This window comes from Arachis ipaensis, chromosome B9 (genome assembly GCF_059453495.1).
Source record: "Arachis ipaensis isolate K30076 ecotype BB chromosome B9, ASM5945349v1, whole genome shotgun sequence".
Lineage (NCBI taxonomy): Eukaryota > Viridiplantae > Streptophyta > Magnoliopsida > Fabales > Fabaceae > Arachis > Arachis ipaensis.
In genome coordinates, this window is record NC_142444.1 from 57490644 (window position 1) to 57501277 (window position 10634).

At 39.9% G+C, this 10634-nt stretch overlaps 1 non-coding gene across 1 annotated transcript; it reads left to right on the forward strand.

The window, feature by feature from the left end:
- Window positions 1-10266: 10266 nt before the first annotated feature.
- Window positions 10267-10374, forward strand: LOC148544756 (small nucleolar RNA R71). Its single transcript, XR_015900280.1, has one exon. It is a non-coding gene; the product is annotated as a small nucleolar RNA R71 (small nucleolar RNA).
- Window positions 10375-10634: the final 260 nt, after the last annotated feature.

Sequence of the window (10634 nt, forward strand, 5' to 3'; positions counted from 1 at the left end):
TATATATGAATGATGCATTGAATTGATGGATGTTGGGCCAGAGGCCGTGAATTTGGGCCGGAGGCCAAAAAAAGGTAAGAATGGTAAGTTGGTGAATGAATGGTATGATGATGCACGAGTTTGAATGAAAAATTTAGTATTAAGTATGTGAAATTTGAACATGATTGTTAGAACTAGTGGAATTAAGGATTTGAGGTGTGAAGTTAATGAAATTAGAGTTGAAATGTGTGAATGGAGTAGGTTTGAGTTTGGTTGATTGTGAATGTGTAAAGTGAAGTGGTTTGGGGTTATTTTGTTAAGTTAAAACTGTTTTGGCTTGTGAAATTTTGAAAAAGTTGGTAAATTCTATTTTTAGTTAAAACTAATTTTTTGACCAACTTCGACGGGTTGTAACTCAGTCTTTGGAGTTGGAAATTTTATGAAATTAGATTTTTATAAAAATTTATTTATCGATCTTTCCAACGATTCAAGAATTCTTGAAAAATAAATTTTGTGAAAAAAGATATGAAGGTTTAAAATTTGGGCTGAAGAACTAGTTTTTACAGCATATCAGGTTTTTCACATTCTGATATGCCATACGTACGCGGAACTTATCATGCGTACGCGGGAATTGGTCATTGCTAACACCTATGCATACATGAACATGGGTGGTGTATGTGACTTTGTCACAAATATGCTCTTGCGTCGCGACGTAAGTCATGCATATGCGAGCGAGCTTCACTGCCTAAACTTCCTGCGTATGCAAAAGTGTGCATGCATACCTGACCACCCCTGTTTTTCTAAAAAGTGAATTTTTAATTTCTCAACTATTCCTCGAGCCTTCTAAACCTTTATAAACCCCAATAAGAGTCTAGAGCCGATGTAATTAAGGATAGAGGAGTTAGAAATGAGAATTAAAGAGATGAGTTGGTGAATTGAGAAGAAATGAATAAAATGTGAAGCGATATATGATGAGGATGATTCTGATGATGTGTTGTAATTAATTATGATGATGAAGGATGATGACAAATGAGTTTAATTACTATTGAATATGAATTGAAAATGTGATTGAAGGGGAGATTGATAATGAGATTTACAATGAAGTTGTTAATGAGATTGAAAATGAAATAAATTCTAATTTGAAATATACCTGCATGGGAAGTGCAGTGGAGTGATTCTACTTGTCTCATTAGAGTGATTCTACTTGCCTAGGAAAATAATTTAATTGCAGTAGAGTGATTCCACTTGCCGCAGTGGAGTAATTCCGCTTTCCAGTTATACTTGTCTAGGTAGATGCAGTGGAGTGATTTCACTTGTTCCGAACATGTCGGGTTTAGCTGTATAACCAACAGATGATATCATCGGCCATAGGACAGGCATACATCATTTGCATTATTTGAATTGTTTGAATTGTTTGGACTTGTCATTTCTTGTCTTGGCTTGATTACTTGTTCATATTAAATGTCTACTTGCTAAATGCTTTACTTGAATTCTACTTGTATATTATTTTTCTGCTTTGTTTGTGATTGAACACCTAAGAAGTCCCTCATGTTGGCATTGGTTGACACTGAAGGCTGGTTCTATTCTGTTTGGAGAGTTGTGAAAAGACGGAAAATGTTGACTTAGATTTGGAATCCAATCCCTTATGATAGTTGCCTAATTGTGGATTAGTAAGAATTTAGGATGGATATGATGAGGTATGGAGTTTAAGATTGCTTAGTGAGTTCCTGTTGGCTTATGCAGTATAAATTTGGCATTTTTACCGTACTGAGAACCCATGGGTCGGAGATTCTCATTCCGTATATATCTCTTGTTTGTCAAATGCAGGTGGTATGCGAAATTGTTACTTTGAGGTTGTAAAATTTGTTGTTCGTTCTCTCCCTGGCAATGGCGCCAATAACTGGTGCACAATACCATGGTCCAAACATAACTTCACAACTTCGCACAACTAACCAGCAAGTGCACTGGGTCGTCCAAGTAATAAAACCTTACGTGAGTAAGGGTCGATCCCACGGAGATTGTTGGTATGAAGCAAGCAATGGTCACCTTGTAAATCTCAGTCAGGCGGATATCAAATGGTTATGGAGTTTTCGAATAATAATAATAAATAAACAGAAAGTAAAGATAGAAATACTTATGTAATTCATTGGTGAGAATTTCAGATAAGCGTATAGAGATGCTTTCGTTCCTCTGAATCTCTGCTTTCCCGCTGTCTTCATCCAATCAGTCTTACTCCTTTCCATGGCAAGCTTTCTGTAAGGGCATCACCGTTGTCAATGGCTACATCCCATCCTCTCTGTGAAAATGGTCCAAATGCTCTGTCACGGTATGGCTAATCATCTGGAGGTTCTCGATCATACTGGAATAGGTTTTACTATCCTTTTGCGTCTGTCACTACGCCCAGCACTCACGAGTTTGAAGTTCGTCACAGCCATCCCTTCCCAGATCCTACTCGGAATACCACAGACAAGGTTTAGACTTTTCGGATCTCAGGAATGGCCATCCATGGGTTCTAACTTATACCACAAAGATACTAATAACTCGGACTCGGTCCCCTGTATTAGATATCTAAGAGATATTCATTCTAGCTTGTTTGCATGTAGAACGAAAGTGTTTGTCAGGCACGCGTTCATGAGTGAGAATGATAATGAGCGTCACATAATCATCACATTCATCATGTTCTTCGGAACGAATGGATATCTTAGAAGTGGAATAAGTTGAATTGAATGGAAAAATAGTAGTACTTTGCATTAAATCATGAGGAACAGCAGAGCTCCACACCTTAATCTATAGAGTGCAGAAACTCTACCGTTGAAAAATACATAAGTAAAAGGTTCAGGCATGGCCGAATGGCCAGCCCCCGTGATCTAAGAACTAAACGTCCCAAGATGCCTAATACAATAGTAAAAGGTCCTATTTATGCTAAACTAGTTACTAGGGTTTACAGAAGTAAGTAATTGATGCATAAATCTACTTCCGGGGTCCACTTGGTGTGTGCTTGGGCTGAGCTTGAATGTTACACGTGCAGAGGCTTCTTTTGGAGTTGAACGCCAAGTTGTAACGTGTTTTTGGCGTTCAACTCTGGTTCGTGACGTGTTTCTGGTGTTTAACTCCAGACTGCAGCGTAGAACAGGCATTCAACGCCCTTTTGCGTCGTCAAAACTCGGCCAAAGTACGGACTATTATATATTTCTGGAAAGCCCTGGATGTCTACTTTCCAACGCAATTAGAAACGCGCCATTTTGAGTTCTGTAGCTCCAGAAAATCCACTTTGAGTGCAGGGAGGTCAGAATCCAACAGCATCAACAGTCCTTCTTCTACCTCTGAATCTGATTTTTGCTCAAGTCCCTCAATTTCAGCCAGAAAATACCTGAAATCATAGAAAAATACACAAACTCATAGTAAAGTCCAGAAATGTGAATTTAACATAAAAACTAATAAAAACATCCGTAAAAGTAACTAGATCCTACTAAAAACATACTAAAAACAATGCCAAAAAGCGTATAAATTATCCGCTCATCAGCAGGTCCTGGTGCTCAGCATTGAGCTGTGATTCATATGAGAGATGGCGAAGTTTATTGGACTCCTATTTTACTTTTATTTAGAATCTCTCCTTACTTATTTTGAAAAGCTTATATGTGTGTATATATACTTTTCTTTTGGAAACTTGCCTATAGAGGCCTTAATGTATATTTTGGGAGAGATAGAAAATGCTATTGTCAACTGATTTTTATTACTGTAACCCTAGCCAACCTAAACTTTCCAGATCATGACTAGTTGCTATTATATGTAGGTTTATATATATCTTGTCCTTGTCTTATTCTTCTTTAATGTTCTATTTATACCTCTACTTTCCGATCGCGCTTTATTTTTTTCATTGATACGTGAGTGGTGCACGAAATTGTGATCCTTAACAATGGCACCAAAAATTTGGTGCTCGGAACGTAATTCATACACTTTGTCACAACTTCGCATAACTAACCAGCAAGTGTACTGGGTCGTCCAAGTAATAAACCTTACGTGAGTAAGGGTCGATCCCACAGAGATTGTCGGCTTGAAGCAAGCTATGGTCACCTTTTAAATCTCAGTCAGGCAGATTCAGATGGTTATAAAGAATTGATAATTAAAACATAATTAAAATATAAACTAGGATAGAGATACTTATGTAATTCATTGGTGAGAATTTCAGATAAGCGTATAGACATGCTTTCGTTCTTCCTAAACCTCTGCTTTTCTGCTGTCTTCATCCTATCATTCCTACTCCCTTCCATGGCAAGCTTATGCAGGGCATCACCGTTGTCAATGGCTACATCCCGTCCTCTCAATGAAAATGGTCCAAAATGCGCTGTCACCGCACGGCTATTCATCTGTCGGTTCTCGATCATACTGGAATAGGATTCAGTCATCCTTTTGCGTCTGTCACTACGCCCAGCACTCGCGAGTTTGAAGCTCGTCACAGCCATCCCTTCCCAGATCCTACTCGAAATACCACAGACAAGGTTTAGACTTTTCGGATCTCAAGAATGGCTGCCAATAATTCTAGCCTATACCACGAAGACTCTGATCTCATGGAATGGGAGGCTCGGTTGTCAGGCGAGGCAACCATGCGTCATGAACTAGAAGGCTAGGAGATATGCACTTAAGCGATTGCAAGTAGAACGGAGGTGGTTGTCAGGTACGCGTTCATGGAAAGAATGGTGATGAGTGTCACGGATCATCACCTTCCTCAGGTTGAAGAACAAATGTATATCTTAGATAAGAAATAGTCTTGAGTTGAATAGAAAAACAATAGTACTTTGGATTAATTCATGAGGAACAGCAGAGCTCCACACCTTAATCTATGGTGTGTAGAAACTCTATCGTTGAAAATACATAAGAACAAGGTCCAGGCATGGCCAAATGGCCAGCCTCCCCAAATGGCATATGAATTCGAAATTAAGGGAAAAGGACCCCCAGTACAATAGTAAAGAGTTCTATTTATGCTAAACTAGTTACTAGGGTTACAGAAATAGGTAAATGATGCAGAAATCCACTTCCGGAGCCCACTTGGTGTGTGCTTGGGCTGAGCATTGAAGCTTTCATGTGGAGAGGTCTTTCTTGGAGTTAAACGCCAGTTTATAACCTGTTTCTAGCGTTTAACTCCATCTGGACTCCTGTAGCTCCAGAAAATCTACTTTGAGTGCAGGGAGGTCAGAATCCAACAGCATCTGCAGTTCTTCTTCAACTTCTGAATCTGATTTTTGCTCAAGTCCCTCAATTTCAACCAGAAAATACCTGAAATCATAGAAAAACACACAAACTCATAATAAAGTTTAGAAATGTGAATTTTATTTAAAAACTAATAAAAATATACTAAAAACTAACTAAATCATACTAAAAACTATGTAAAAACAATGCCAAAAAGCGTATAAATTATCTGCTCATCACAACACCAAACTTAAATTATTTCTTATCCCCAAGCAACTGAAAATCAAATAGGATAAAAAGAAGAGAATATACTATAAATTCCAAACATCAATGAAACTTAGCTCCAATCATATGAGCGGGACTTGTAGCTTTTTGCCTCTTGAATAGTTTTGGCATCTCACTTTATCCTTTGAAGTTCAGAATGATTGGCATCTATAGGAACCTAGAATTCAGATAGTGTTATTAACTTTCCTAGTTCAGTATGTTGATTCTTGAACACAGCTACTTTATGAGTCTTGGCCGTGGCCCTAAGCACTTTGTTTTCCAGTATTACTACCGGATACATAAATGCCACAGACACATAACTGGGTGAACCTTTTCAGATTGTGAATCAGCTTTGCTAAAGTCCCCAATTAGAGGTGTCCAGGGTTTTTAAGCACACTCTTTTGTTTTGCTTTGGACCTCAACTTTAGCCGCTCAGTCTCAAGTTTTCACTTGACACCTTCACGCCACAAGCACATGGTTAGGGACAGCTTGGTTTAGCCGCTTAGGCCAGGATTTTATTCCTTTAGGCCCTCCTATCCACTGATGCTCAAAGCCTTGGATCCTTTTTATTACCCTTGCCTTTTGGTTTTAAGGGCTATTGGCTTTTTCTGCTTGCTTTTTCTTTTTCTTTCTCTCTTTTTTTTTTTGCCATTTTTCTTTCTTTTTTTTATGCAAGCTTTGTATTCACTGCTTTTTCTTGCTTCAAGAATCAATTTTATGATTTTTCAGATCATCAAATAACATTTTTCCTTTTCATCATTCTTACAAGAGCCAACATATTTAACATTCATAAACAACAATATCAAAAGACATATGCACTGTTCCAGCATTCATTCAGAAAATAAAAAGTATTGTCACCACATCAAAATAATTAAACTAGTTTCAAGGATGAATTCAAAACCCTGTACTTCTTGTTCTTTTGTTTTTAGAACATTTTTCATTTAAGAGAGGTGATGGATCCATAGGACATTCATAGCTTTAAAACATAGACACTTAGACACCAATGATCATATAGTAAAGACACGAACATAAATAAAACATAAGGCTCAAAAATCGAAAAACAGGAAAATAAGAACAAGGAGATTAAGGAACGGGTCCACCTTAGTGAGGGTGGCGTCTTCCTCTTCTTGAAGAACCAATGGTGCTCTTGAGCTCCTCTATGTCTCTTCCTTGTCTTTGTTGTTCCTCTTTCATAGCTCTTTAATCTTCTCTAATCTCATGGAGGATGATGGAGTGCTCTTGGTGCTCCATCCTTAGTTGTCCCATGTTGGAACTTAATTCTCCTAGGGAGGTGTTGATTTGCTCCCAATAGTTTTGTGGAGGGAAGTGCATCCCCTGAGGCATCTCAGGGATTTCATGATGAGGAATTTTCTCATGCTCTTGTTGAGATCCATGCTCTCTTGTTTGCTCCATCCTTTTCTTAGTGATGGGCTTATCCTCATCAATGAGAATGTCTCCCTCTATGTCAATCCCAGCAAAATTGCATAGATGGCAAATAAGGTGAGGAAAGGCTAACCTTGCCAAAGTGGAGGACTTGTCGCCACCTTGTAGAGTTCTTGAGGTATAATCTCATGAACCTCCACTTCCTCCCCAATCATGATACTATGGATCATGATGGCCCGGTCTACAGTAACTTCAGACTGGTTGCTAGTAGGAATGATTAAGCGTTGAATGAACTCCAACCATCCTCTAGCTACAGGCTTAAGGTCCAGTCTTCTCAATTGAACCGGCTTGCCTCTTGAGTCAACCTTCCATTGAGCTCCTTCTACACATATGTCCATGAGGACTTGGTCCAACCTTTGATCAAAGTTGACCCTTCTAGTGTAAGGGAGTGCGTTTTCTTCCATCATTGGCAAGTTGAACGCCAGCCTTACATTTTCCAGACTGAAATCTAAGTATTTCCCCCGAACCATGGTAAGCCAATGCTTTGGATTCGCGTTCACACTTTGATCATGGTTCCTAGTGATCCATGCATTTCCATAGAACTCTTGAACCATTAGGATCCCGACTTATTGAAAGGGGTTGGTGAGAACTTCCCAACCTCTTCTTTGGATCTTAAGTCGGATCTCCGGATTCTCATTCTTTTTGAGCTTGAAAGGAACCTCAGCGATCACTTTTTCTTGGCCACAACTTCATAGAAGTGGTCTTGATGGACCTTTGAGATGAATCTCTCCATCTCCCATGACTCAGAGGTGGAAGCTTTTGCCTTCCCTTTCCTCTTTCTTGAGGTTTCTCTAGCCTTAGGTGCCATTAATGGTTATGAAAAATAAAAAACTATGCTTTTACCACACCAAACTTAAAATGTTTGCTCGTCCCGAGCAAAAGAAGAGGGAAAGAAGGAGGAGAAGAAGAAGAATGGAGGAGAGGGATAGAGGTGTGTATTCGGCCAAGGTTAAGAAGAAAGGGTTGTGTTGTGTGAAAATGAAGAAGGAATGAGGGGTTTATATAGGAGTGGGGAAGGTTTAGGGTTCGGCCATTAGGGTTGGGTTTGGCAGGGAAAAGAGTTTGAATTTTGGAGGTAGGTGGGGTTTATGGGGAAGAGTGGATGGATGTGAGTGGTGAAGAGATGATGGGGAAGAGTGAGTGAGGTGATTGGTGAAGGGTATTTGGGGAAGAGAGTTATGAAAAGGTGTGAAGAGGAGAGAAGAAGTGGTAGGGATCCTGTGGGATCCACAGATCTTGTGGGGATCCTGTGGGGTCCACAAATCCAGTGGGGCCAAGGACTTAACATCCCTGCTCTAATTAGGCGTGTAAAACGCCCTTGCTGTGCAATCCTGGCGTTTAACGCCAGACTGCTACTTGTTTCTGGCGTTAAACGCCCAAATGTAGCCCGTTTCTGGCGTTTAACACCAGGTAGATGCTTGTTTCTAGCGTTAAACGCCAGCTTGGGGCTTGTCCAAACAGATGCTTGTTTCTGGCGTTTAAACGCCAGAATGCTCCTCCTCTAGGGTGTGCTATTTTTAATGCTGTTTTTCATTCTGTTTTTTATTTTTCAGTAGTTTTTGTGACTCCACATGATCATCAACCTAATAAAACACGAAATAATAAAAAAAATATAAAATAGATATAATTAAATAACATTGGGTTGCCTCCCAACAAGCGCTTTTTTAATGTCAGTAGCTTGACAGTGAGCTCTCATGGAGCTTCACAGATATTCAGAGCATTGTTGGGAGCTCCCAATACCAAACTTAGAGTTTGAATGTGGGGGTTCAACACCAAACTTAGAGTTTGGTTGTAGCCTTCCAACACCAAACTTAGAGTTTGACTGTGGGGGCTTTGGTTGACTCTGCAGTGAGAGAAGCTTTTCATGCTTACTCTCCATGGTTACAGAAGGAGATCCTTGAGTTTTAAACACAAGGTTGTCCTCATTTAGTTGAAGGACCAACTCTCCTCTGTCCACATCAATCACAGCTTTTGCTGTGGCTAGGAAGGGTCTTCCAAGGATGATGGAGTCATCCTCATCCTTCCCAGTGTCTAGGACTATGAAATCAGCAGGGATGTAAAGGCCTTCAACCTTTACTAGCACATCCTCTACTACTCCATAAGCCTGTTTTCTTGAGTTGTCTGCCATCTCTAATGAGATTCTGGCAGCTTGCACCTCAAAGATCCCAAGTTTCTCCATTACAGAGAGTGGCATTAAGTTTATTCCTGACCCCAGGTCACACAGAGCCTTCTCAAAGGTCATGATGCCTATGTTACAGGGAATTAGGAATTTACTAGGATCCTGTTTCTTTTGAGGTAATTTCTGCTTATCCAATGCATTCAGTTCATTGGTGAGCAAGGGAGGTTCATCTTCCCAAGTCTCATTACCAAATAATTTGGCATTCAGCTTCATGATTGCACCAAGGTACTTAGCAACTTGCTCTTCAGCAATGTCTTCATTCTCTTCAGAGGATGAATACTCATCAGAGCTCATGAAGGGCAGAAGGAGGTTCAATGGAATCTCTATGGTCTCTAGATGAGCCTCAGATTCCTTTGGTTCCTCAAAGGGAAACTCTTTATTGGTCAATGAGTGTCCTAGGAGGGCTGCCTCACTAGGATTCACGTCTTCCTCCTCCTCTTTGGGTTCGGCCACACCAAGCAAGGTAATAGTCTTGCATTCTCTTTGTGGATTCTCTTCTGTATTGCTTGGGAGAGTACTAGGAGGAGTTTCAGTGACCCTTTTACTCAGCTGACCCACTTGTGCCTCCAAATTTCTAATGGAGGACCTTGTTTCATTCATAAAACTTAAAGTGGCCTTAGATAGATCAGAGACTATATTTGCTAAGCTAGATAGATTATGCTCAGAATTCTCTGTCTGTTGTTGAGTGGATGATGGAAAAGGCTTGCTATTGCTAAACCTGTTTCTTCCACCATTATTAAAGCCTTATTGAGGCTTTTGTTGATCCTTCCATGAGAAATTTGGATGATTTCTCCATGAGGGATTATAGGTGTTTCCATAGGGTTCCCCTATGTAATTCACCTCTGCTATTGCAGGGTTCTCAGGATCATAAGCTTCTTCTTCAGAAGATGCCTCTTGAGTACTGTTGGATGCAGCTTGCATTCCATTTAGACTCTGAGAAATCATATTGACTTGCTAAGTCAATATTTTGTTCTGAGCCAATATGGCATTCAGAGCATCAATTTCAAGAACTCCCTTCCTCTGCGGCGTCCCATTACTCACAGGATTCCTTTCAGAAGTGTACATGAACTGGTTATTTGCAACCATGTCAATGAGTCCTGAGCTTCTGCAGGAATTTTCTTTAGGTGAATGGATCCACCTGCAGAATGGTCCAATGATATCTTTGATAATTCAGACAGACCATCATAGAATATATCCAGGATGGTCCATTCTGAAAGCATATCAGAAAGACACTTTTTGGTCAGTTTCTTGTATCTCTCCCAAGCTTCATAGAGGGATTCACCTTCTTTCTGTTTGAATGTTTGAACATCCACTCTAAGCTTGCTAAGCTTTTGAGGAGGAAAGAACTTGGCTAAGAAAGCCGTGACCAGCTTATCCCAAGAGTTCAGGCTATCTTTAGGTTGAGAGTCCAACCATATTCTAGCTCTGTCTCTTACAGCAAACGGGAAAAGCATAAGCCTATAGACCTCGGAGTCAACCCATTGGTCTTAACAGTATCACAGATCTGCAAGAATTCAGTTAAGAACTGAAAAGGATCTTCTAATGGAAGTCCATGAAACTTGCAGTTCTGTTGAATCAGAGA